The sequence below is a fragment of the Amphiprion ocellaris genome, chromosome 19 (genome assembly GCF_022539595.1).
Source record: "Amphiprion ocellaris isolate individual 3 ecotype Okinawa chromosome 19, ASM2253959v1, whole genome shotgun sequence".
Lineage (NCBI taxonomy): Eukaryota > Metazoa > Chordata > Actinopteri > Pomacentridae > Amphiprion > Amphiprion ocellaris.
In genome coordinates this window covers 23,458,621-23,484,100 of record NC_072784.1, presented here as the reverse complement: position 1 = coordinate 23,484,100, position 25,480 = coordinate 23,458,621, and the positions used below count along the sequence as shown (strand labels likewise).

At 40.7% G+C, this 25,480-nt stretch overlaps 1 non-coding gene across 1 annotated transcript; it reads right to left on the bottom strand.

Moving 5' to 3' along the window:
• Window positions 1–2,354: 2,354 nt before the first annotated feature.
• trnas-uga (transfer RNA serine (anticodon UGA)) lies at window positions 2,355–2,436 on the bottom strand. Its single transcript has one exon. It is a non-coding gene; the product is annotated as a tRNA-Ser (tRNA).
• Between the last annotated feature and the right edge of the window lie 23,044 nt (window positions 2,437–25,480).

Here is a 25,480-nt window from a genome sequence, read left to right as displayed (position 1 = left end):
ATGTCGGTGAAACGTACTGTGGGAGCTATTTGTGAACAATGCTCCAGGGGGCGCTATGGCACATGCTGTCCCGAGATGCATACAGTGTCCTTCTTGGGTTGACTGTGATGTGTGTGCTAATTTTGATGATGTGGTTTTGAGCATTTTTAACCTGCCAAAAAGTTCTTTGTTTGTGATATCAACAATGCGTTGCCACGGCAACAGCATTGTATTAAATGTCAAAATCTTCACACTGTGGCACTGTCAAGGGGTGAAGAGTCAGCTGACCAATTTCCAGATTTATATGATGAAGTTTGGGTCCATGGCAAGTGCAAATGTAACTGCCTCGAACTTCACTAAGGCCTGCTGTATGTACCGGCCAAATCTGAGGTGATTTGGAATTACGCCCTTTGACCTTACAACTCTTGAAAATTTGCAAAAATCATAAAATTTCATACAGACAATTCAAAATGGTGGACTTCCTGTCGCGTTTAGGATATAGCTGTCACTGACTTTTTTGGTCAGCCTGACGTGCTGCATATGCCTATCAAATTTGGTAGCTGTAGGTGAAACGTGCTGCCCAATATAGATGTTACAAATTTTCCAGGTGGCGCTATTGAGCCATTTTGGCTTACACCACTGCAATTCCCCTAAAATCTCAAATTTTTCGCCAGTCCTGATGTGTAATGCAGAGTTTCATGCGTTTGAGTATTTATAGGCCACCAAATTTGAGTTTCAAAAAACGGGAGAAGGGTGAATAATAAGAAACCCTAAGGTTCCAATAAGGTCTTCACACTTTTAGTGCTCACGCCCCAAAAAGAGCAAAAGGAGAGAGAGAAGTTAAAGAAAGAAGTGCTGAAGAAAGAAAAGAGAGAGAAGCAGAAAAATGAGAAGGGAAGAAGATTTATGTCCTTCTTCTGCTTCTTTTAACACCCTCCCTCCCGCCCCCCCTTCCTCCCCCTCTCTCCACTCACCCTCCACTCACCCACCAACATTAACCTTCACAGACAGAATAATAACTATTATTAATATTATCATTAATAGTATATAGAAAACACAAAAATACTGTACCCACAATTACCAATATATTTAACAACAATAATCATAATCATCATCATTGTTATAGTGATTTCAGGATCTTATCACTATCCAATGTTGGGATGGTTGTTGTGCTGTTCCACTGCAATGTGTTCGGTCAGAAACACGAGATGAGACTGTAGTTCGACGTCTTTATTGAGCACTGCCTCACATGTAACACATTCAAAGTTGTAAGGTAGGTGTGTGTGGTTCTACAAAGAGAACAAACCAAATTCTTAACAATGAAACAACTGCTCTGTAGCCTAGCTCAACAATCTAAATAAATACACAAGCTAACAGAGATACGGCCTGCAATGTACTTAAACATTTTGACTCCAACACAAGAACTCTACACAAACAATCATAGTTGACAACTCACGTGTGTCAAGAACACACTCAACTCCAACCATGCATATTCTGTGCAGCTTTGTATCCCCCACAGCTTCGCTCTCCTCTCCACTACAGTCAAATACACTGCCAATAGCCGTAACATCCTTATTGGCTGCTGGCTGAGGTGTCATGAGGGGTGAGCATGTCACTCACATGTGAGAGAGAGGGCAACCTGGCTCACAAGAAAGCTGCAATAAATCGTTTTTACAATCATCATTATCAACATCATCATAATTATAATATCTTAAAAAAATGGAAACATACCAAACAATATTGAATATTTACCAGTTTCTTTTTAAAAACCCTGCATATACTGTATCTCAGATGAAAAGTATGAACAAACCAATAGCAATAACACGACTAAATAATAAAAAAGAATGTCCAGTATTCATTAATATCCAGCATTATTGTGCGTCTCACATTAACACTTATTTTTAAGGCCTTTCTTGAGATAAATATGTAAAATGTTGACAAAATCAGAATCATCTATTTTGGCCAAGAATGTAAACACATTGAAGAAGTTTGACTCCAGTGTTGAGTTAACTCTCAAAGTACGTAACATAAAAAAACATGTGAAACAACGGGTTACAGAAGGAAAATGTGTGGTTACAAACTATGTACAACTATAGAAACCAGAAGTTTAGTAAAAAAAAAGGACTGTGAACCAACGTTTAGTAAAAATAAGTAATAAACAAAGTTATTGACACCTTATATAGATGTGGTAGGTGGATGATTTCTGGGATCAAATATAAACATGTAAGTGTTGTATAGTGATTCAGAGTTTGGATTCAGGATGAGATGTTCCTAACTAATTTAATGTTCATCAGAATGAAGGTATATGAAGAAACTGCCATGAGGACAATAAACCAGCTGGGCTGATCTAAAATGATTAAAGCTGAACAAATTACCACTGTGAGCAGGATTTGAACCTGCATGGGGAAACCCCAATGGATTTCAAGTCCAACGCCTTAACCACTTGGCTATCACAGCTCTGTAAAGGTTTTAACCATATAGAAGACTAGATATGCTAAGGCGCTGTAGCAGCTGGCTAAGCTATGTGGCTATGTGGTGGCCATCTTGGAGGGGGCAACGTTCCCATTAAAAGCAATCCATGTACATTGAAAATAAATCAGAATTTGCTCATTTCTCAACCGATTTTCATGTGGTTTACTTTACTGTCAATGTCAAAACATGTGCTATTGATAGAGAACATTTGATTTAAAAAAAAATTTTTAAAAACGGAAAAAGGCTTTCTAACAATGTAGCCTGCAATTTGTTATCTTAGTCTTTAGGTCCAGAGGCCAGGGAATCTTTTACGTTCAGCCATTACTGTCACAGGCTGGGCTCAGCCCCGCCCCTCTGTCGGTCGCCTATCCCCTGCTGGTGTGTCGCCGGTCTGTGGGGCTCTCTGCAGCTGCTGATCAGTGGATTGGTCGCAGCTGCGGGAGCCCCACACCTGTAGCGCATTTCCATCGGCTGCTATAAAGACCGGCTTCACACGGCAGGGGACGGCGGATTGTACTGCACAGTGCCAGGACAAGGTTCGAGACCCTCAGCCCCGTGAAGCCCAACAGCCGCCGGAGCAACCTGCATCCTTCCCCTGTCATCCTTTGTGAAGGACTGGACCCCTGCTGCCCTAGCTAAAATCAGGGCGTGGACCCTTCCCTCCTGCCAGGATTGCACCGACCGGCCAACGTGGGTCTTACGGACTGCCGCTTTCCAGAGCCTGACCCTGTCCCCCTCTATCTGGTGAGTGAGTGTCTGGCGATTGCAAATTATTCTGTAATAAATTGAGTTAAACCTGCTTCCTGCTGTTCTGTGTGGTCTCTCTGGGGTTCTCTAAAATGACTTAAACCATGACAATTACATATATAAATGTAAAATTTACTTTGTAAATACTTAGATATATAACTATATGAACAAAAAAGAGAAAGCTAAAAATATACATATATAGAAAATATGTTTTTAGATCAAAATATTTAATTGTAAAGGTAATCAAATAATAATTTAGATTTATTTATCTCTCTCTCTCTCTCTACAGCTATAGGCTGTTATATACAAATAACATGGAGATAGAATAGAACATAATAAAGTTTATTGCCATTTACAAGAAACAGGTACATTGAACTGAATCATTAAGCATGACAAAAATAATTTAAAATATATAGACATACACACAATTGACATATAATCAGCACATAAATGCTAATAGCATGAAAGCAGGGATACAAGCAGATATTTATTATTTATTTAGATACAAACACAAGTAGGGTGAATAATAAGTGTGCATTGGGTCACAGTGGGTCGTCTATAAAGAAACAGTAAAATTGTAAACTGTCATGAAAATAATGAAACTCAATAAAACTGAGTTGCTGCATCCTTGTCAATGATGCACCTACTCTTCCAAGATCAGCCGGGAAGTTAAACACTGATGGAATGACACCAGGTCTAAGCCGGCAAATCTGCCCGGCCCTGTCAAACTCATCGGGTTTAAAATGATCACTGCAGAGCACCCACTCATCATTTGCAGCAAACCCCTCTCTCCTCAGAGCTACTTCCCATTTCCTCCTCAGCCCACAGTCTTTGGGAAACCTACATGGAGTAAGAAAAGCAGATAGAGAAGTAAATAAGTCTGTACACAACATATTTAAAAATAAATCATGCTAATAAATTAAGGACAAAGAACTGAATTAGCCAATATACTGGAGACCAAAGTTATTTAATTTGATGAGTATAACCTTGTTTAGTGACATTTCAATTATTTGAGAGAAGTCCTAAAGAACTGCCTGTAATCCCAATCATAAAATCAGTTTGGAGGAAGAACATACATGGTAGTCTGGATTTAGATGAATTAGGCTTGATAACTACTGTTGGTAGTATTGGTCGTAGTAATAGTAATGTAACTACTACTAGTAGTAGTGGTAGTACACTAATTACTGCTGCTGATACTGGCACTGCTACTACAACTTGTAATACTATTACAAATGCAGATACTACTTCTACGACTCTAACAGCTATTTATACTACTACTGCTGCTTGTACTTTTAGTATTACTACGACTGCTTGTACAACTACACTACAGCTACTATTAATCATCTGGTATTTGGTTGTCAAGCTGCTAGCTCGCATTAGTGTTTTGCTAGTGGCTAACTAGGTAGCTCTCATAGACTGGAAGCTCTCAACAAGACTTAATAATGAAAAAGAGCCAAAAACTATTCTTACCAATGAAAAGTCATTCCAAGTTTCCTTGTTTCAATCGTCCGACGTAGTGTGCAATTGTATGCAGCACAGTGAGCCGGCATACTTGTTTCCGTTTTCAAGCCATCTACATCAACGGAATGCACTGAAACTTTTCCCCCACTAGCTTAGCCTCGCTGTAGGCACACAGCTCAAAGGGGCGTGTCGTATGTACTTATTCATATCTATGGTTTTAACCTCTTGACTACCAGACATTTTCTTATTAATTTTCTTCTTGTCCTAACACCAGCTGAGTCCTGTGTGCTCAGGTTTAGACAACAAGGAAAACTGTCCCTTAGGTTGAATGTAAGAAAAAGAGGTATAGTCAAGCTCTAAGCCACTTTTCACATTTTTAATAAAAACAAAGCAGACACACACACACACACACACACACACACACACACACACACACACACACACCTACACACACACACACACACACACACACACACACACACACACACACACACACACACACACACACACACACACACACACACACACACAACTCACTCATGAAAAGGGCAAGGAGGCAGAAGGAGGGGGAAGGGAAGCAGCTTTTATGTAGTATTATGTAGTATTTTAATGCAATGATTTTAAAAATGTTTTTTTTTTTTAGTTTCATATTACCTTACTTTAGCAACCTCCCTGTGATGCATCCTCTTCTCAAATCCCAAGTTAAGAATAGCTGAAGTAAAGCAAAGGCTTCATTATTCTCCTAAGATATTAAATGCTTGTCAACTAACCTGTACATACATACAGTGAATGCACACTAACAGTCAAACGTTTGGACACACCTTCTCATTTAAAGTTTTTTCTTTATTTTCAGGACTATTTACATTGTAGATTCTCACTGAAGGCATCCAAACTATGAATGAACACATATGGAATTATGTAGTAAAAAAAAGTGTGAAATAAGTCAAAACATGAAACAAAACTTTTCTTCAAAATAGCCACCATTTGCTTTGATTACTGCTTTGCACACTCTTGGCATTCTCTCAGTGAGCTTCATGAGGTAGTCAGCTGAAATGGTTTTAACTTCACAGGTGTGCCCTGTTAATTTGTGAAATTTCTGGCTTTCTTAATGGGGATGGGGCCATCAGTTGTGTTGTGCAGAGGTCAGGCTGGTACACAGTTGACAGCCCTATTTGACAACTGTTTGAATCCATATTATGACAAGAACCAACCAGCTAAGGAAAGAGAAACAACAGTCCATCATTACTTTAAGAACTGAAGGTCAGTCAGTCCGGAAAATTGCAAAAATTTTGAATGTATCCTCAAGTGCTGTCACAAAAACCATCAAGTGCTACAACGAAACTGGCCCACATGAGAAAAGGAAGACCAAAAGTCAAAAATCTCCAGTAACTCTTTCAAGACTGTTGGAAAACCATTTGAGGTGACTACTTCATGAAGCTCATCGAGAGAATGCCAAGCGTGTGCAAAGCAGCAATCTGGCTGTTTTGAAGAATCTAAAATAAAACATGTTGTGACTTATTTCACTCTTTTTTGTTTACTACATAATTCCATATGTGTTCATTCATAGTTTTGATGACTTCAGTGAGAATCTACAATGTAAATAGATATGAAAATAAAGAAAACCGTTAAATGAGAAGGTGTGTCCACACTTTTGACTGTTAGTGTATATCTGAATGGCTTATTCATCATCACCATTGGAAGCATCCTCATATTGTGTTGTTTAAAGTTCATTCACATTAAGCTGTATTGAAACTATTCACTATTAAGGAGACATTTGGCTGAATATTATTTCTTTATTTGATAAATGAGTTTTATTTATTCATGTCTCTCTTTAAACCACAAACTGCATGTGCATAAGTATATAAAGCTGCTGTATTTTCATGTTACTACTGAATATTAGTGATTGTGTTTGTGGATACATGTGTTTGAAAAAAACAATGAGTTTGTGTCTGTGTGTCACGGTGTCTCAGTTTTTTTCTAAGAGGATATGTCTCAGTGTGGGCCAGGCACGTGTCCCTGCGTGTGAGCTGGAGAACAGATTCCACGTCAGCAGCTCAGTAGGCTGGTAACAACGTTGCTTTCATGTGCTCAACCGTATTTTTTTACTCTTGTGCGTGTGATGTGAAGAATTCAACCTGTTATGGGGTTTGTCCTTTGGTTCTGTGTTCTTCCACCTTGGTTTGATGATGATTCACAGGCGTTACTACTCACCACATGCTGTAAATACTACGGTATATGAGTATGCATGTCTCACTAGCGATTACATTTTCATATTTATCTCACATACAGTCAAGTCCAAAAATATTTGGACATTGACACAATTTTTAGCGTTTTGGCTCTGTACACCATCATAGTGGATTTGAAATGAAACAAGCAAGATGTGCTTTAAGTGCACTTGAAGTGACTTTCAACTTAAATTTTAGGGTATTTACATCCAAATCAGGTGAACGGTGTATGAATTAAAACACATTTTGGATGTACCTTCCACCTGTTTAAGTGACCAAAAGTAATTTGACAAACTAACATAATCATAAATCAGATAGTCACTTCAGCCTGAAGTCTCCAACCCATGGATATCACCAGATGCTGGGTTTGGTCCCTGGCGATGCTCGGCCAGGCCTCTACTGCTGCTGTTTTCAGTTCCTGCATGTTCTTGGGGCATTTTCCCTACATTTTTGTCTTCAGCAAATGAAATGCATCCTCAGTTGGATTCAGGTAATTGACTTGGCCATTGCAGAACATTCCACTTCTTTGTCTCAAAAAACTCTTTGGTTGTTTTCACAGTATGCTTCAGGTCATTGTCCATCTGCACCATGAAGTGCTGTCCAATGAGTTCTGAAGCATTTGGCGCATTTGGCTGAATATGAGCAGATAATATTGCTCAAAACACTTCAGAATTTTCCTGCTGCTTTTGTCAGCAGTCAAATCATCAGTAAATATAAGAGAACCAGTTCCACTGCCCATGCCATTCCACTACTACCACCATGCTTCACTGATGAGGTGGTATGCTTTGCATCTCTAGCAGTTCCTTCCCTTCTCCAGACTCTTCTCGTCCCATCATTCTGGCACAAGTTCATCTTTGTCTCAGCTGTCCATATAATGTTCCAGAACTGCATGGGCTCTTTGAGATATTTTTTGGCAAACAATTAATTTGGCCACACCTAATGTTTTTACTGTCTCTCTGATGGGTTTGTTTGGATTTTTCGGCCTAATGTTGGCTTGCTTCAGTGACAGCTGTTTGGACTTCATATTGAGTTGACCTCACCCGATTCAAAACACGAATACCATACTTTGCAATGGGTGAAATTCTATTGCATTACACAAGGTCTCTTATTCATGTGAATATATTTAACTAAGTCAACAATAAAGGTTGCTGGAAAGGAGGATCCATCCGATTATTGAATCTGAGATTCAGGAGGATAACTGTGGATTCTTCGGTGGAGCTGCTGAGGGAGTCATGGGAATATGACCATCTAGTCCACATCAATCAATCAATCAATCAATCAATCAAAATGTATTTATAGACCACTCTACAACACTCAAGGTCACCAAAGTGCTTTCCAGATAAACTCAAACAGTAAAATTAGAATAAAAGCAAATTCAAAGAGAGCAACAATAGAACACATGTCAAGAAAATAAAATCAGATAAAATAAGATAAAATGTCACCATATTACTGAGTATTAAAAGCCTGTCTGAAAAAATACATTTTGCGCTGGGCTTTGAAAAGGCCAAAGTCAGCGATGGCGCATGTATTTTGTGAACTTGGCGAAGGCCTATGACCCTCTCCCACAGGAGACCTTCTGGGGTGTACAGTTGTAGTATGGGGTACACGGTCCATTGCTATAAGTCATCCAGTCTTTGTGTAAACAAAGTGAGAGCTGTCTCTGTATCCATGGTACAAAGTCAGATATGTTTTCGATAGGTGTTGGACTCCATCAAAGTTGCCCCATGTCTTTGATCCTATTTGTGATATTCATGGACATGATCTCAAAGTGCTGCTGAGGCAAGGAGAGTCTCCAGTTTGGGAACCTCAGAGTTGCTTTTTGCAGTTGATGTGGTTCTGTGGCCTTCATCAAGGTATGACCTTTTGCACACACTAGGGCAGTTTGCAGATGAGTGTGAAGCAGCTGATACAAGACTCCACACCTTCATGTCTAAGTCCATGGTTCTCTGCTGGAAACCAGGGGACTATTCCCTTTGTATTGGAACTGAGCTGCTACTCTAAAGTGAACAAGATTATGTATCTGGGGATTTTTTTTTTCATGTGACGTAAAAATGGAGCATTAGATGGACAGATGGATTGATCAGCTGTAATATGGTCAAAACAAGGAGAATGCGGATGTAAGTGGACAAAATGGGTTTCCTCCATTTGGTCACTAGGCTCAACATTAGAAATAGAGTGAAAAAGAGTCTCTGGTGGGGTAGTTCAGGCACATGATTAGGATGCGTCCTGAGTACTGTACTCTGGAGGTTTTCCAGGCACATTGAACTAGAGGACTCAGGATCCCCCAAAAATAACTGGAACCTGTTATGAGGGAGAAGGGATGTCTGGAATGCTGGAAGGGATAAATGGATGGACATAGATACCAATAAAGGTGCAGCACAGTTATTTTTCTTCCTATTTTTCCAGGAGAGGTGCTCAAGAAAAATGCGGCCAACTCTTCAGGATGAATCGTACATGGTGGAGTCCATCCATCCATTATCTATACACCGCTTAATCCTCACTAGGGTCGCGGGGGGTGCTGGAGCCTATCCCAGCTGACTCGGGCGAAGGCAGGGGACACCCTAGACAGGTCGCCAGTCTGTCGCAGGGCCACATACAGAGACAAACAATCACTCTCACATTCACACCTATGGGCAATTTAGAACGATCAAATTGACCTCAGCATACTTTTGGACTGTGGGAGGAAGCCGGAGTACCCGGAGAAAATCCACGCATGCACAGGGAGAACATGCAAACTCCATGCAGAAAGATCCCGGGAAAGCCGGGACACGAACCAGGGATCTTCTCGCTGCAAGGTGAAAGTGCTAACCACTACACCACTGTGCAGCCCACATGGTGGAGTACATGACATTATTGACATTGTACATTTGACTTGGTCATTTAAATTGATGTGATTGAGATTTCTGTAACAGGTAACACAGCTTGCAGCTAAATAAGCATGACTGAAAAAAGTGAGCAAACCAAACTGTGGATTTATATTTTCTAAAGAAAATGTATTTACAATTACTGATGATACAGTGTGAATGCACAGTATATTCACTATGTCATGTACTTTTTTTTGTAACATTTTAATGTTTTGATGTTTTTATTGTGACCTGCCAAGGGCCTGCAGATGGAAATTAGCTTAAAGCTAACTCTGGTGCAATACATCAAATGAAAACATTTATGTTTAATATTGTACATGATCCCTTTTTAAATAAACTGAATAATAATAATAATAATAATAATAATAATGTAAATATATGAACAAATGAAACCCAGTTTTGGGAGGAACAAAGACTGTATATTTTCTGAAATAAGCTGTTTTCCTGTTACATGCCACCCACCTGTAACTCATCTACACTTCAACAGGATTAGCTAGTGTGTCTGATGCTGAAGCAGAGGAATAGCATGTTCTTACACACGGACATACAGGTTTATTATCTGTTCCATCAGACTCTCTTCCTCTGCCTAATGGGAATGACAGAAACAACATTGTTCAAGATGTCCTTGAAAATTACTCATGGGGATTAAAAGTGCTTTGACTGTGCCATCTGTGGAGGTGGGTGTCCTGAGTAGTGAGCAGGCAAGAGATCACAATTTTACTTTTTGTCTTAAGAATTGAAAAATGGATTCTGCCTGCGTTAAATACAAACAGGAACAGTACGTGTATGTTACTGTGTAAATTGTTTGTGTGTGTATGTGTATGACTGATCTGTTCTGATATGGAGAAACAAGAACAGGAAAAAAGAACTCCTTTGGAAACAGGAATCAGTGAGATGTACAGATGTGCATAACAGGAGCCCTTGCACACACACAGGTCAGACTGTGTTCGACCTACTGAGTCAGGAGAGAGAACAGCTTGTCCAATGTGTGTGTGTGTGTGTGTGTGTGTGTGTGTGTGTGTGTGTGTGTGTGTGTGTGTGTGTGTGTGTGTGTGTGTGTGTGTGTGTGTGTGTGTGTGTAGGCGTCCTCTCCTCTTAACCTTTTCCACTGCAGGTTTTACTTTCGGTCCAGGCCATGCTAAGCACCTGGGATAATGTTCTGCACTTTTAATTATGCTGTGGCTGTGATGGCCTTAGCATGATGATCTTGTGATGCTGCCACAGAGCTTATGAAGGTCAGCACTCTTCTCATCTGTTTACCTTGGTCTATGCTTTATTCAACATCCTCTTGAAAGAACAGAGCGTGATGGTCAAGATGACTGTCATTTATGTTGAATTTTTCTCTCTTTTGCGCTCTTCATAAATAGATTCATTGTGTGGCTGCTTCTGTTTCACCCTGATATAACTTTGTATATACCAAATAACCTGCTGAATAAATACACAATAGCACAATAGTTTAATTTTTACTCTTTTTTGGCTCATTATTTACCTTGGCTGCAATGGTTAGTGAGTTTAATGTATAGATACTCACTGCTGTTAAAAGAGGAGTGCCTCTTTACACATGCAAGCACAGATATACAGTACACTGATAAGCCTCTGCTTCTGTGCCAGTTTTATTTGAATAGAGGGTTCATGTTAATGTATATGATAATCAAGGCAGCTTTTAGCAGCTTGGGTAAACATTCTTTTTAGCACTTACTAAGCTTTTGTAGCAGGAAGATGATGGCTTTAATAAAGGACACACTTACAAAACGACCTTTTTATGCAGTTGTAATGGGTCACTGTGTCCAACAAAAATAAATACACTAGTGGATGTCTGCATGACCACATGTGTGTCCTTGTCTCTGTACAAAGGGAGTACATGGCTTGGAAAATGGGCGTTTCTCCCTCCCACCTGCTGCAGTCGTGGCTGACAATCAGAGTTGAGGCTGTGTCCTGTTTATGTTCCAGTTGCTGCATTGTCCTACTTAGTTCCTGAACTGTGACGGATTGCATGCACATACAACCAAGTTTCTTTCAGATTCAGAATTTAAGAAGTCTAGATTTTGAGCTACCCTCTTAAAATACAGACTATTCCAAATTCCCCTTTTTTAAAAAAAGAATTCTAGATCCCAAGATTTTTTTGTTGTTTCTCAGAAATGTTGAGGGTCAATCTAAGTTTTGTTTTTTTTTTTTATAAAAGAAGATAAATGGCTGTCTGGGTTGTTTTGTCACATTAAAACACCAAGCTTTTTATTTATTTATTAATTTTCTTAAATTCAGTTTTAGCACAACTATATTGTGCATCTCGGGAAGATGAGTTAACATTTACATTATTAGACAATGCTCATGTATTTCTCAGCCTCTTGCTTTTAGAACCACCATCTTGACATGTATTTCACCCAGCTGGGACAAAGATTTCCTTCCACAGTTTCACTGCTATTGTCATTTATAATCTCTCTGGAACACTACAGTTTATGAAATTGAATCAGGCAAAATAAAAACAATCAGGTAAGACTCAATGTAGAAAAACACAGGCCAGCACACAATTAGCTAAATTCAGAAAATGAAAAATGAAAATTACTCAGTGAGTCTGATCTCCTCAAACAGGATGTTCCATCACCTGTTGTCTTTAAAGTAGTGCAATTAAAATATACTTGAGAAGGATATATTAAGTATCATCCTGCAGCTTTAATTAAACTCTCTGATGATTTCAATGCTCACATGATCTGAAGATGTACTAAAAACACAGTTTAAGATTGGAGAGTGACAATGCATACCATTATGATAATTAAAACATGATGTTATTTCATGTATTGGGCATAATTATAGCTTATTATGAACCTAGGCTGCTAATTGCTATGGTACATCTTGTACATATAGAATGGAACACATCTTGACTTTGTCACATGCCTGTTAGAAGTGTATGAATGTAACAGTACATTTTTGTGTTGTTCTTCCTTCTCTTGCACAAACACTCTTCATATATTAGTTTACAGAAGCTTATAAATTTGTTTCATCCCACTCATGCTATATTTCAGTCTCTAAACTAAAACTATGATCATCAGTGAGAATTATACAAAATATTCGAATAATCAGATAAAATGTGCAACACACGCTGACAATGTAGGTGAGAATTTGTAAGGAGCATTTTTTCTTTGACATTGTCACTATAAAATGGTAAAAAATCTTAGCAGAATGTAATGGCAAATTCTTTGAGTAGGTCGATGAAGTTGTGACTTCAGTCCGTAGATTTAGTATGGAAAGAATTTTAAACACTTGATGTCTATTGAAAAACAAAACAAAACAACAAAAAACATCTCTCTGCTTATGATTACCACTTTCATTTTTATTACTGAAATATGATGGAAAAAGATTACTGACATATTCAGTCCCTCTATAAACCACAGCATCAGAGAACGAGTGCCCTGAAACAAAAATGTCTAAGTGACGAAGCCTTAAATCTGCCCTTGTAAATACACTGGCAGAAAATTAGAAGTTAAGTGATAGTTAATTTGATGATCATTGAGTGACAGTGATTTAAGAAAATAAGCATTTCTGCAGGGGGCATGGATGGATTACAAGCCAGAGGTGGCAGAGTTGTTGCAGTTGCAGCAGCTATCACTTACTTTGCCTATGGGTGGCAACATGGACATACATGAAGATTTATGCTGCATCAGCTTCATTTATATTTCTAAGTGGTGGTATAGGTTGTTATTCATGAAACTGAATTGCCAATGATTGAGTTAAAAGCCAGTTCAAGGTGCTTTGTATTTTTTTAAAAAAGCGAAAAGGTCAATTTTCATTGCCAGTCTGTCTCCACTTAGTAGTATACAGAAAGTCCCTGGAAACAGTTGTCACTGAGGGTCACAGCAACAAAGTGTTATTTCTGTGAGAGCTAAGCTACCAAGGACACATGGAGTAAGATACAGGACAAGGTGTGCTGATAGATAACTCCAAGTGCAAATGAATGCACACAGTATGTACACAGGCAATGGGAAAGTGTAATGCAAAACAGAGCAAGTAAGGATATTAACTTGTACCATAAACAGTCAAAATAAATCTACTTTCATCGTATTTTTTGCTGGGAGTACTACTTAATTTTGCAGTATAATACCACTAAGCGCTGCTCTTGCCTTGAATAGTTATGCAATCCTCTTTTCAACGTATCTAATAAACAGCCTAACAAAATGTCATAGACTGTGCTCTTCTTTGATCTTCAAAGGCTCCACGAAAATCAAAAGCAGATAGAGGTGGGACAATGTAAGTTTTGATTAGCTTTTACAGGATAGCCACACTAATCACATTTAAGTGTAACATCAGACACACCCTTTTTATCTCTATTAATCTCTCCATATCACCGCATGCCTTTAAGCAATGTGAAACAACTGTAGCCACTCTGTATTGTAACTCCTGCCATCTGTTCTCGGGTTAGATAGAACAACTGGCATATTACTGTAAGTGGACTAACAGATGTCATTAAATCATTCAATTTGTCAGTAGGGACCAGAGTGACTGAGAGTGAGGAAGTCAGTGTTTTGCCACATAGATTCCATATATACTACCAGTCAAAAGTTTTAGAGCTCCCCAATTTTTCCAGTTTTTTTGAAATTCAAGTAGTTCAAGTCCAATGAGTAGCTTGAAATGGTACAAAGGTAAGTGGTGAACTGCCAGAGGTTTAAAAAAAGGTTGTTGCTCAAAACTGAAAATAATGTACATTTCAGAATTATACAAAAAGGCCTTTTCAGGGAACAAGAAATGGGTTAACAACTTGAAGCTGTTCTGCAGCAATGGAGGTTGATCAAGCCTTGGAAGGTGGTGCTACCTAATCCTACAGGTGTCCCAACTTTTCTTGATCAATTACAACCCCCTCTGTCTGCATAAAAATAGTGTTGGAACACACCATGGCACCATACCTTCCAGAGCATTATTTGAACAGTATAGTACTGCAGAAAGTAGTGTGTTGCTATAAAAATGGCGAATAAAAGACAATTAACAATACAAGAGAGACAGACCAGCATAACACTTAAAATTGTAGGTTTTTCCTACAGAGAAATTGTGAAGAAAGTCAAGGTGTCAGTGACTACAGTTTTCTTTATCATCAAAAGACACTCAGAAACTGGGGGAAACTCTGACAAGAAGAGGTCTGGAAGACCCAAAGCCACAACAGAATCAGAAGACAAGTTTCTGAGAGTCAACAGCTTGGTGATAGGCAGCTCACAGGACAACAGCTTCAAGCACAGCTTAATAGTGGTTGAAGTAAGAAGTCTCAGTTTCAACTGTGAGGAGAATACTTGCAGGTTTGACAGGTCAAGTTGCAGCAAGAAAGTCATTGCTAACACATCAGAATAAGACGTCGTGAAATACCACCAACAGACTACTGAAGACTGGAAGAAGGTATTATGGACTGATGAATTAAAACTTCCAATCTTTAGGTCATCATGCAGGATATTTGTACACTGTCTAGTAGAAGAAAGGATGGTTCCTCAGTGTGTGACATCAACTGTCAATCATGGAGGACGAAGCATCATGGTCTGAGGCTGTTTTGCTGGATCCAGGGTCAGTGGCTTGTACAGAGTGAGAGGTACCATGAACCAAAATGGCTACCACAGCATTCTGCAGTGCCATGTAGTACCCTCTGGTATGTTCCTAGTTGGTCAGGGGTTCATCCTACAGCAAGATAATGACCCAAAACATAATTCCAAGCTATGCCAGAACTACCTAAGGAAAAAAGAAGATGGTAAGCTTGAAAACATGTAGTACAGTCTCCAGACTTAAACCCCACGGAGCTGGTTTGGGATGAACTGGACAGAAGAGTGAAAGTAAAGCAACCTACAGGTGCTACACATTTATTGGAACTTCTGCAACAGAGTTGGGAAGAACTTTCTGAAGAATATTTGATTTCCATTATGGAAAGAATGCCACAAGTGTTTTCAGCTCTTATATCGGCCAAAGGTGGCGACTTTGATGAATCAAAAAATTAGAATACATTCTGGTTTCTAAATTGATTTTTTTTTTTTTTTTTAAAACTTCATTTGTTTATTTGTTCTATTCTTTCATTTCAGAGTACAATGAGACATTAACATGTATAATTTCCAATTAAAAAAATGAAAAAGTTGGGGTGTAAAAACTTTTGACCAGTAGTGTACATTTGTCCACATAATGCCCAATGCTCTTAGCCATAAAAGCATCCACATGACCATACCAACATACTGTATGGAACAAGGCCATCATAGTCAACACAGAGAGGGAACACTAGATTATTTAAAACTGACTGTTTGCCTGACATCACCTGGCTGCCTGTCAGTACCTTTATCCAGTGTTTTGTGACAAAGACTAAACAAAGAATAATTTCACAGAACAGACCATTTTAAAGAGGTTTGTGTTTTGGATTTTTTTTTCTGTTTAAAGACAGGATGCTCAGTGCAAAAGCCTTCGCAAAGTCTTTTCATTCAACAGTCTACAGGCCTATGTAACTCAGCCTGTACAATTAAAGTGCCTTCTCATCACTATGATGCAGTAGGAAAGGCTTCCAGTTTGAAACAGTCACAAAATTAGATTGGAAGTAGGGATGGTGAAGGAATACTTTGTAAATTTTCATCCGGAGGACAAGAGTTTGCATCCCTAGTGACCATTATTCTCAGACTTAAGTTCAATTTTCACTCATTATTTGTTTTCAATTTCACTGTGTTGTTACAGTAGAGAAAAGCATGAAAGGAACTGTCTCTTTAATATTAAATTCTGCAAACAACATCATGTGCAAGCAAGAGAGACATTCACCAAAGCATGCAGAGCAACGTATAGGTAACTTAAGAGACAGCATTGTTCTGAGACTTCCACTTTACACTCTGTGTAACTGAGTATTCAGCCGCTAACTTCTTTCAGCAACCACACTGCATATGAATAGCATGTGAAAAGTAAACAAGACGAAGAAAATCCTGAAGAGAATTTACTCTTTTGTCTGTTTGTCAATACAGACAACACAAGTAGTGGTCTCTCTTAGATGAGTTGGCTTTGCCTGTGTTGTTCTGACATTTTAAAGCTGAGAATGTGTGTGTTTCATTTTTGTCAATTTGTTTGCTGGGTTTATGAGAACCTTGTGTACAACAGCAGTTGAGAAATCCATTCATTGTTATTTTTCTTAGTAATTAAATCTGCCCCATGGCAGCAACAACAAGGTATTCCCAGGTCATACACAATGCAGTACACACCAGTACACTTTGTATTTCATAAGGCTTAAGCAGCCAGGTTGCCTGGGGTCAGAGAAACACTAGGTGCACAGGATTGTTCTTTGTGAATGTTGATAACTATCGTACTCCATAAACATGGCTGGAGAAATTAAGATATGAAGAAAAGTTGCCATGACGCAGAGCGAAATGAGGGGCCTCCTGGGTTCAGGTGAGAACTCATGTAAGAGAGTGCACTGGGGGTTGGTATTTGCATGTGTATATGAGTTCATACAGATAAGTATGTGTATCTGTACATGTGTTATGTATATTAGCTGTGTATGTTGCACCTGTTTACCTCTGTGTCAAGTCTCACATTACAGATTCTCAACAATGTTCATCCCTGCAGCCATGATACCCCTAATGCACCCAAAGCAGTGAGGAGCAGTTATACATAATTAGCTTGGTGGAGTGGCTGTGCTAACAGACTGCCAGTATTGACCAAGTCGGTCATTTTCTCAGCACATTGTGTGCTTCTGCTGTAGGTAATGACTGTTTGTGGCCCAAGAGTCCCAGTTTGACAGTGGCACACAGATTACAGGACATGTCACGTTTTCCGACAGCCAACAAACATTGTTGCCTTTCACATTTAGGAACAAGAACACAAGGGGAAATTCTATTTTGGTCTTTTCCACATGGGATATGGGATAATTTTGGCTCCTCACACTTCCTAACTTATCTGAACACCCATGCCCTCCCCTACTAGGATTCCTCCCTCTTTCTCCCTTAACATGTATTTGTCTACTCATCACTGTTTACTGTTTACTTTTTGTTTATTGTGTTGTCCTTGTACTTATCAGCAGACAGAGGGAAGTAGGTGTCAGAAGGGCAGACATACATACATAAGACTTTGTCTTTTTATCATTTAGCTCACTGTCACTATCCTCTCCCAGCTTCAACATCCTACATGTCATCAGACTCACCTGTTGGTATTTTGTGCAAACTTTCCAGCAGCCTTTAGATAATTAGACCATAAGCTTATCATGCCAAACAAGGTGAAATCCTTATGTTGCTAATCACTTGTCTAATAAGCAGAAATGGCTAAAAGTGTACCTGTATCTCCAGGAAAAATGGATGATGGCTTTCATGTGCAATGGCAGCTATTAAGATATAACTTGAATTCACCCAGACAAGTTATTTAGTGGAAATATGTTGCCTGCATAATTTTTGTATTCTGGAACCGGTTTCTGAAAATATCTACTCAATTAGCCCTGGCTAGGTCATAAAATTCATGTGATCACGTAAAGAAGCATTTCAAAAGAAAGTCTATTCTGATATTCTCCATGTCTTTCTGGCAGTCTTTCTATTTTCTAAATGGTACTGTGGGCATTCAGTCAGCCCTCTTAGTGACTGAGCTCACTTTTTTGTTCTTTAAATCAGTTCTCATCAATTCACAAGTTTGGATTCATTCCCCACACATTTTCAGAGTTGTGGTATCACTTCACACTTACTTACAGCTATTTGTTTCTGAACAGTTGTGTTTGGTTCAAATATTAATTGCTTGGATAACTAAGATTCGATAAGATAAAAATCATTTAATTTTAAGTTTTATTTTTTGATCATTAGGTCAATAATAACAGACAAGATCTGCAGCAAGCATTTCAAAAATTCATTTTCATTTACTTTTCCCCTTTATTAAAGTCCCTTTCCAAACATCAATTAACCCCTAAAACCTCATCTCTTTGTATCAAAATGACAATAATTTCCATGAGAATTCTACCTCCATGCCTTAAAATGGCTGAGATGTAACTCTACACCTTTGCCTCCATTACAATATGCATATCTATGAAGTCCCTGCCTGTATACCCACACACCCCTCTGCCACTTCCTGTTCAAGCCACCAGCTCACCTATCCCATCTTAGTAGAAGCAGCAAATATACAAAGGAGAACCTTGAAGGCCGAAGTGGAGAAGGGTTCCATGTGAGCAGCAGTTGAACATGATTCAAACACTGTAAAACTACTCTACGCTACACAATGACAGTAATACTGGAGTAACTTAACCAAACATGTTAGATTCAGAAACTGATTCTGAAGAGAAATAATATGAAAAGTCCAACCCCAAAAGCTGATAGTACTGGTTCTTTTGGTTTTTTACTTATTGTAACGACGGACTGCCGTTACCTGAGGCATGTTAATTAGTGCAGGGAAATAAATACTAACAGACTCTTTTATTTGTGGAATGATTTATTTAGGTATGGGAAGTGATTTGCTTGTTTCTTTGTTTGAATGGAGCACATGGTTTGCAGCTGTGATGCCACACAGTTCCATCAGGGCCTTCACCTGTGAACAAAGAGAGCAGGTGATTCACGGCAGGAGATTGTGTAGTGGAAAGTAGCAGGGTGAGCAACTTAAGCAAACTGTGCAAATGTAATGTGAGTTTATTGGTCTACTGGTACCAAAACTTACCTCTGCTTGTCCTCTTCCTCCCAGGGTGTCCAGGCAAAAGCATTCCCCGGGGGTTCGGATGCCTTTTATTGGTTCCGAGAGGATGTGGGAAGTAGGTAGAGGGGAGTTTGTGTTTTTCATTTGTGTTAATAATTTTTTAAAGTATTAGGGAGGGTATTTATTAAAGGGGGGTTGAGTTGGTTTTCCTTATTGAGTGTATTTTTATAGTTTGTAATGGGTTTTTATGTAAATATGGAATATCTATTTATGTGGGTGTGTTTGGGGGTTTACCTCTCAGGCGGTATGTGCCTGATAGGCACATGGTATATAAGCCAGTGGGGAGAAATGCCAGGATTTTTGTCCTTTGTTTTAATGGTGGGCTGAACATGCTAGCAGATTGGCTGAAATTACAGTGTACAAACGACAAAAAAAGGAAATAAGAATTCGAATCTCTGTGGTTCCTTCATTGGTCGCCTCCGCCACTCTGCGTACCTGACAATTGGTGTCAGAAGGATAGATGTAAACACACAGAAGAGAATCAATGACCAGAGGAAAGAAAGTGGAGCAAGTTGAGGAGCCAGATGATGGTGAACCTGGTGCCTCTGTTGGCCAACGGGACAGCAGTGGCAAGTGATTCTGATAAGATGGAGGAACTGACAAGCCTGGTAAAGTCCTTGGTCCTCTCCCAAACCTCCAGAGACAAGCAGATGGAAAAAGAGTTTTTACGCCAAGACCAGTGATGGAGAAGCATGCAACACCAGTTTCTTCAAATTCAAGCACAGGTGACAGACATAATGGATGAACATGATAAAAGAAATGAACGCCAACGACACAATAATGAGGATGATGAGACTGAGGTTGGGGAACCAGGGGCGGTGGCAAGCCAAGCTAGCCAGCAGAATGAGACACCACCACCACCACCAGCAGCAAGGGCACCACATGTCCACCGTGAGCCTAGGTTGACACCACTTTCTCCTGATGATGACATTGAGCACCATTTGACAATGTTTCAAAGATGGCCATATCCGCCGCTGGCCAAAAGAAGAGTGGGCTATCCAGTTGATTCCTCTGCTCACAGGTAAGGCACATAGTGCCTATGTTCTTATGGACATTGCTGATGCTGAAGATTATGAAAAAGTTAAAGAAGTTATTCTGGCCAAATATGAAATCACACCTGATACTTATAGAAGAAGGTTTCATCTCCTTGACATCAACCCTGGTGAGACCCCACGTGAACTGTATGTGCGACTGAAGGATCTGTTTAATAAATGGGTTAAACCAGAGAGCTCCACAGTGAAAGAAATATCTGAGCTGTTGATTCTGGAGCAGTTTTTGAGGATGGCGGGACCCGAGTTGGAGGTCTGCATCCGCGAGCGTGACCCAAAGTCTGCAGAGGATGCCACCCGACTTGTAGAAGTCTTCCTGTCAGCCAGAACTGGGTCCAGAAGAACCACCTTTGGTCGAGATGACAGCTTCACTGGACACAGTAAGTCCAATGGGGGTGAAAGAGGTGGTCAAGCTCAGGTTCGACCTCATTCTAGGGCCAGATATTTCTCTCCTAGTAAACCAAACACCAGTAGGAAGTTATTTTCTAGTTCTAGGCAGGACACACGTTGCTATCAGTGTAATGAGATAGGCCATACCTGATACTCATGCCCGGCCACTAGACAGAGTAAGCCCTCTCTTTTGTGCTCAGTTCCAAGATACACTTATGGAGCCCCAGTTCAAGAGGAAGCACTCACTTCACCAGCATTAGTGAATGGCCAGTGTGAGGAGGCCCTTCTAGACTCTGGTTGTTTTCAGTCTGCTGTTCTGCCTAGTTTAGTGCCCAGAGAGCTGTGGAGTGAGGTTACTTCCAACATCAGATGTGTTCATGGTGATGACAAACCATACCGCACAGCTGAGGTTTATCTTACGGTTGGTGGTCAAACTTATCTCCTGTCAGTAGCCTTAGTGCCCACACTGCCATATGCAGTTGTTCTTGGTGATGATGTCCCCACACTGCTTGATTTAATAGAGCAGGCAAGACAGGAAAGGAAGTGTATCAGGGAGGGACATGCAGAGGGCATAATGGAGGCATCAGTTGAGGTGGCGAAGCAACACGATCAGCCAGGTCTTCAAACAGCAGTAACAGCATGTAATATTGTGATGACTAGGGGTCAGAAAGTGAAGAAAACCCTTGAGGAGTTACCTTTTTTTCATGCTGAGCTTGAGTCAGGACCAGTGAAACAGCCAAAGCCCTGAGCACAGAGAAGGAGGGAAAAGTGATTGGCCACGGCCAGGGATCAGTGTGAGGAGTCAGCCCAGCCAGCCAGCCTTTAGATTTTCACATTCCCTCTGACATAGCAGCACTGCAGCGAGCTGACCCCACATTAAAGCCATGGTTTGACAGGGTCTCAAAGGTTGAGGGTGTGAGTCAGGGCAAGGCAGACTGCTTAGCTGAGGCCATGTATGTTGTTCAAAATGGCATTTTTTACCAGCGTAAAGACAAGGTTGATGCCTTGGCTTTGCCACAGAGCCTCACACAGAAAGTAATGGAGCTAGGTCATTCTATCCCTTGGGCAGGGCACTTAGCATTCCAGAAATCACTTAGTAGGATTGCCAGTAGATTTGTATGGCCCGGCATGTACACCATTGTCAAAGACTTTTGTGCTTCGTGTGAGATATGTCAGCTAACGTCGCCCAGGGGAGTGGCCCGTGCTCAGCTTCAGCCATTACCTGTCATTGATACACCATTTGAGAGAATAGACATGGATGTTGTGGGGCCCCTAGAGAGGAGTGCAGGTGGTGCGTGGTATATCCTAGTAATCTGCGACTATGCTACTCGTTACCCTGAGGCCTTTCCCCTCAAGTCTGTTAAGGCCAGACAAGTGGCTAACTGTCTTCTCCAGCTATTGTCAAGGGTAGGCATACCTACAGAGGTCCTCAAAAACTGTGGCACAAATTTTCTTTCCAAACTTTTGAAGCAGGTGTATCAGTTGCTAGGAGTGAAGGGTATTAAGACCACCCCATACCACTCCCAGATGGACAGTCTAGTGGAAAGGTTCAATCAGACTTTGAAGAACATGCTGCGGAAGTTTGTGTCCCATACCGGTTCAGACTGGGACCAATGGCTGCCGTACCTGCTGTTCGCCTATCGGGAGGTGCCACAGGCGTCAACAGGTTTCTCCCCTTTTGAACTTTTGTATGGTCGTCAGGTGAGGGGACCACTTGACTTCCTGAAAGAACACTGGGAGACTCCCAGGACTGAGCAAGAGAATGTGGTGGCATATGTGATGAAAATGAGAGACAGATTGGAGCAGATGACTGCTCTGGCACAGGATCACACGACGATCTGCACAGGCTGACCAGAAGAGTTGGTATGACAAAAAAGCAAGAGAGAGAACTTTTCATCCAGGCCAGAAGGTACTGCTGCTGCTTCCCACCAATGACAGTAAGCTGTTGGCTAGGTGGCAGAGGCCTTACGAGATAACAAAACGCCAGGGTAAGGTCACCTATGAACTTTACATGCCTGACAAAATGAAAAAAAATCAGTTGTTTCATGTTAATCTTTTGAAGGAGTTTCAGCAGCCGGCACTGCCAGTCCAGCAGCCTGTGCAGCAAAATCTTTTCATCTGTCCTGTCAATGAAGAAGAAGAATGTGAGCAGTCATTCCCCACCAGCTCTGAGTCTGCTGCAATGGACCTGTCACACCTGAAGCCAGCCCAGCAAGGGGCGATAAAATAATTGCTGGATCCAGGGCTTTTCCAAGAAAGACCAGGTTTTACAGCCCTGGTACAGCATAAAGTACATCTGAGAGACAATGCTACTCCCCGCCGCAAGTGCTACAGGATTCCTGAGCAACTGGTCCCGAAGCTCAAGAAAGAGATTGACCTGATGTTACAGCTGGGCATCATAGAGGCTTCAATGAGTGAGTGGGGCAGTCCCATTGTGCCGGTGCCAAAGAAAGATGGTTCACTGAGGTTCTGCATTGACTTCAGGTATCTGAATGCAGTTTCCAAGTTTGAATCTTATCCGATGCCTTGCATTGATGAGTTGCTGGAGCGAGTTGGGAAAGCAAACTTCATCACCATGCTTGACCTGAGCAAAGGATATTGGCAGCTGGACCTGGCACCAGAGACCAAGGAGCTGACAGCTTTCTCAACACCTTATGGCAAATTTCAGTTCAAAGTGATGCCATTTGGTCTCCAGGGGGTGCCAGTAACTTTCCAAAGATTGATGGACCAGTTGTTGAGAGAGGTGCCAGAATTTGCAGCAGCCTACTTGGATGATGTTGTCATCTTCAGCCAGACCTGGAGGGAACACGTGGCTCACCTACGACAAGTCCTGTACCTGATCAAATCGGCTGGGCTGACCATCAATCCAGGCAAGTGTGCTTTTGCGCACAAACAGGTGGAATACCTGGGCCATGTCGTCGGACAGGGAGGTGTTAAGCCCCAAGTGGGGAAAGTGGAAGCCATCCATTCATATCCTGTTCCGACCACAAAGAAGAAAGTGCGGGCCTTTATTGGGCTGATCGGGTGGTACAGCAAGTTCATCCCCCATTTTGCTGAGAGGGCAGCCAGGCTCACTGACCTCACCAAGGCAACAGCCCCGAACAAAGTGAGATGGAACGAGTGTGACAGGGCTTTCAGTGATCTTAAGAGTGCCATCACAAGTGAGTCTGTTCTCCACAGTCCAGATTTCTCCCAACCGTTCACACTGCAAACTGATGCTTTGGGTGTCAGCCTGGGTGAAGTCCCTCTGCAGGATGTACAGGGTGAGAGGCGTCCTGTCCTGTTTCTGAGTCGCAAGCTCCTGGACTGGGAAACAAGGTTCCACTCCGGTTTCACTCCTGTCCTGTGTTGGCGACACACTTGCTGGCCCAAACCTGCCTTGCCTGTGGCCAGCTCAGCTCTGGCTCCTCTTGCTCAGACCCTGGATTTCCAGAACCTACCTTCCCCTTAATGTTCAGTTCCCCATTCTTGTGAGTACCCTTTTTGTTAAGTTAGTTTTGTAGATTCTGCTTTAGTTTTTGTAGGTTTACACTTTTGGGTTAGTTGAGAATTTTATTTGTAGAGTTTTGAGTAGGGTTGGGTTTAGTTTCCCCCTCAATTCAGTCTCCCATTTTCTGTATTAGTTTAAGTTCTTGTTTTGGTTTAGTTAATTTTTTTGAGTGTATTCATCTGTCTGACAGATATTTTTTTTGTCTGCCTGGGTTCTCTGGCCCCATAACACTGTACATTGCAGTTTCAAGTCAGAAATGCTAAACCATAGTGTGGACTGCATTTTTTTTTACTTGCTGTGTCTTCAACAAGAATCGCTGTATGTGTAACATGGTCAGTAGTGCAACAGTGGTTGTGGGGTAAATGTATATAAACTATGGTATTGGTTATATATATAATGTTTCATATTTTATTGTTAGGATTACAAAGTTTGGCCTGCCTCTCAGTTGTTGTGCGGAAACTTTGCCAGGGGTTCCTGTACCCTATGTGCACTTTGAGCCACCCCGCGGAATCGTATAGAGTTTTTCCCACCTCACCTCTCCCCTTTTATGTGTTCAGAGAGAGGTAAGCAAGATTCTGCAGTTGTAATTTGTGTGTTTTAATGTCATAATTCCACTTATGAGTTCACTTTCTGATTCTGATGTGGTTGTGCATAGTTTTTCCTGTAGGAATCCAAGTTTATGAGATGGATGTTTTTGTTTTGTCAACTGTGAAGTTATGTGTTACATCTCGTACATCTGCTATGTGTCCACTGAATGTTTCTCGCCTTATGCAGCGCCCTTTTGTTTTGTCTCCAGAAGGAGAGGAGCCCAAGTTTGTGAGATGGATGTTTTTTTGTTTGTTTGTTTTGGGGCTTTTTTTCCTGTCAACTGGGAAAGATAAAAATAAATGGAGATCGCCTCCAAAGAGGTCTGTGTCAGCTCGATCAACACAATGCAGAGAATGGAAGCCACCAGTTACATATGGATATGTTAAACATTGAAGGGATCCTCAACATTTGATTTATTGTTTGTACAGGTCTCCTAAATCTTTATATTTTTTTTCTGGTGACAGACACCTTTGGCATATTTTACCCGTGTTGAAGAAATTTCACTCTTCGTCTTTCGAAGTTTGCTGTAGTGGGTTGTTTATTGGTATTCCAGCATACAGTGAGCTT